Below are 3,797 nucleotides of genomic sequence, written 5' to 3'. Positions count from 1 at the left end.
TATAATCCAATAATAGCAGTATGACGTGTCGAGATCATAAAATGATAAGTATGTAATCCGACAATCTTTCGATTAAAGACTTTCAATTCGTAATGGCCTATTCAGGTCTAGGGGCTTGAGCTATAGGATCCTTTAAATCGGTAATCCAAACCCTTCCATTCTAGAGTTTCGTAGACGCCATCCGTCAAGAAAATTCAATGATAAAAAAATAACGAGAAATCAAAGATTTAAAAGTAATGAATATGAGTAGTGATGACATTATAATGTCTTTGAGATAACTCAATGACATTTTCTGGTTCACAAACCGATGCATAAAGACATAAAGCATATAGGTACATGATATAACAAGGAGGTTATATACGTTTGAGTATGAATAGTAACAAATATAGGAGTTTCAAAAATCATGGATAACATTTCATGTAATACATATGTAATACACAAAACTATGATAGATGACATAGGAATGTCGAGAACGGTGTCGCATTTAAATGTGGTGGCGGAATTGAATAGTACTTAGGAAAGTGAGCAGAGTTCTTAGGTTGGCTCGGCATTCTAAGATAAGTAAAGTTTCTAAAGTATAGTGTAGCATTTAACGGTTAAAGGCAACAATTAAAGGTACTATAGTCAAAGGAAGTTGTAGTCCTACATTGCTAAGGTACCTAATTGTATAAGGCACACATAAAATGCAATCCTGATTCTCTACAACAACCTGCTCTGATACCAATCTGTCACACCCCCCAAAATGGACCAGTGGTAATTGTGACCAATCATATTATAACACAGTTGTATAAACGAGAACGACTCTATATGAGACTTTTTAAATAAAACCTTTGTTTATAAAACAGCAGAAGCAGTAATACATGTTTACATTATTATTAAAACGTAAAATAAATGTTTATGAACTAAAATATAATATGCGATGTGGACTCCATGCAAGCATCAAACCTATCATCACAAAGTTGCAAACAGCTAGCTCAATCATCACCTGAGACAAAACATGCTTAAAGTGTCAACCAAAAAGGTTGAGTGAAATTCACAGGTTTATAAATAATATCCAAAGTTTTAGACCACAAGATTTAGTTTAAAGTTGATTGATATAGAAATATCAATCTAAAAATGTTGCTGCAGTTTGTAATATCGCTACTAAACAAGTTTAAGCTATGACACCTTGTACTGTCAGTGTCGTGGAATCATTATTATGTAACCAAAGACCAACGGTCGAATGGTTAGAGACGTTACTCTCAATAGGCCTACTCACAATAATTAAGTTTGCATTTAAACGTAGCAATTGATGATATTACGGTAGGGATTTAGCATGAATCAAAGCATGACAGCATAGTTAACAATTTAGTACTTGTGTCTAAGCGTAAAACAGTTATAAAGCAAGCATGCGTCTCACCCTAAAAGTTATAAAACAGTTATGAAACAGTAAAAAGTGGGGCTATGAAGTTCACCTTAGTAGCACACGAAAGAATTGAACGAAAGGGCGTGACCGAGATCTCAACCTAGAGATAGAACGTATGATCAGACATTGCCTAACAGACAATAGTATATAGTACTATATGGATAGTAATGGTTCACTAAAGAATTTTCATTTTCGGAAGGTTACTATTTATGGAAAGTTTCCACTTATAGTAATTTTCCAATTTTAGAAATTTCGGGTTAATCTTTAGCAAGACGTTGTATAACTTTACTCAAACTTCGTTGCTATCAAATAAGTCAGGAATGACCAGATGTAACCGGGGGCCCAGGACTCTTGACCAGAATCTAAGTCATGGCATTCGAGATCCATAAGCTTACCCATAAATGGCAACCTAGACATCATTCACTTACGACCGTGAGTAGCGATGAAGTTCATATGAATTATACATTATCTTTGATTAACCTTCACTTTAGGTTTATATGTTATTATATATGTTATATTATATTTATTAATGTATTAACAATTTGATTATCTTATATTATATATTATAAGTTATTATTATTAAATTAGTATAGTTATAAAATAAGTGTTTATTAATAATGTATTATTATTAACTTACATTATCAGCATTATACTTTATTATATAGTATACTTTGTTATTAACCGTAAGTTATAATAATAATATTAATTTAGTATATGTAATATACTTATGTTAATCGAAAATCATACTAATATATGTTAATTCGAATATTAATTCATTAAATATTATATTTATAATTTTTATAAACTTAGTTAATTATACAATTCAGTAGGATATTTTATAAAAATAATTTTATCAAGTTTTTGTATTTATTTCCCACTTTTCTTTATATATATACTCGGTTTATATTAATCAAATTTAATTAGGTAGTAAATATTAAATTGACCTAAATAAATAATTTTATATTTTTTACAGGTTCTATATTATGTAAGAATGTTATAAAAATTATTAAATCAAATTTTATATCAAAATATTATTTATTTAATGTTTTCTAATTATTTAACCATTATAATCGGCCTATAATTAAATAAATAGGAAAAATAATTTAAAATTAATTTTTATATTTTTTTTAAAGTATCTAGTAATGCTACTAATCATATAAAAATTTTATAAAAATATTTAATACACGTTTGTATTTATTTTGTATTTTCTTTATTATTTCTCTCGGTTTAGAATAATGCAAAAGTAAATTCTTTTTAAATACTAATCATCCCATTTATTTAAGTTTTATAATTTTTGCTTGTTTATAAAAGTATAATAATCTAAAAAAAAATTTATAATTATTTTTATTACTGTTTAATATTTTATTACGAATTTTATATTATTTTTATGTTTAAATACTACATAATTCGTATTTATTTATAAATAATATTCCATAAATTATCAAAATTATTTTTATACATCATAATACTTATAATACTAATTATAACATGTAAAAATAATTTATATATATTAAATTCAAATTTTTAAAAATATACAAAAAAATAAAAGCAATTCGATAAAAAATATAGAAAATACCTCAAGTTCTTTTTCAAGTTTGTGAGAGAGTTTTTCCAAAGATTTGATACAAGTTTTTATGAAATGGAAGTGGGTATTTATAGGAAAAAAATGGTTGGTGAAAAGAAAAAAATATAAATAAAATAAAGGTGCCAATTTTGACAAAAAATAAAAACATGTTAAAAATGTTTTTAATAAGTTTTTGTTTTTGAAAATATTTAGTCAAAATTCATGGGCTCATTATTTAATTTATAAAAAAAATCTCTTTTTTTTATAAGCTAAAAATATATATATAATGATTAAAATAACTTATTATTTAATTAATAATTATGTTTCATATAGTTTTAAATGTAATACGCATTAATATTAATATTTACTAAAGTTATTTTATATAATTAGTGTAAACTTTAGTTAACAAAAAGTGTAGACTAAAAATAAATATTTGATCAATGTCAAATTTAATTATATATTACGTATGGATAACAACCCTATAGTCAAATTAGTCAATTCAGGTATGGAAATATGAGGGTTGTTATACATATAAAGTCGTTCACCAAAATGTGACTGGAACTCTGATTACCAAATAACTGTAGATCTCAACCTAGAGAACATATGTTGGTCAATAAATGTCTATCAAGCTAGGTCAGGTCATAGTGTATCATAATCCTAATGCTCGAGATCGACTTACAAAAGTTATCCAAAGTCGTTTCAAAAAGTCAATTTTGACAATAGTTCAACAAAACGAGACATACCTTATATAAGGAGTCATTTACTCGGTTGGTAATATTTAAAAGCTCACTTTATCAATCTCGTAAACAAGTTGTTTAAATCTTAATT

This window comes from Rutidosis leptorrhynchoides, chromosome 6 (assembly GCF_046630445.1).
Source record: "Rutidosis leptorrhynchoides isolate AG116_Rl617_1_P2 chromosome 6, CSIRO_AGI_Rlap_v1, whole genome shotgun sequence".
In the NCBI taxonomy this organism is placed as follows: Eukaryota; Viridiplantae; Streptophyta; class Magnoliopsida; order Asterales; family Asteraceae; genus Rutidosis; species Rutidosis leptorrhynchoides.
The sequence above is the reverse complement of the archived record's forward strand: the minus strand, read 5'-3'. Positions refer to the sequence as shown.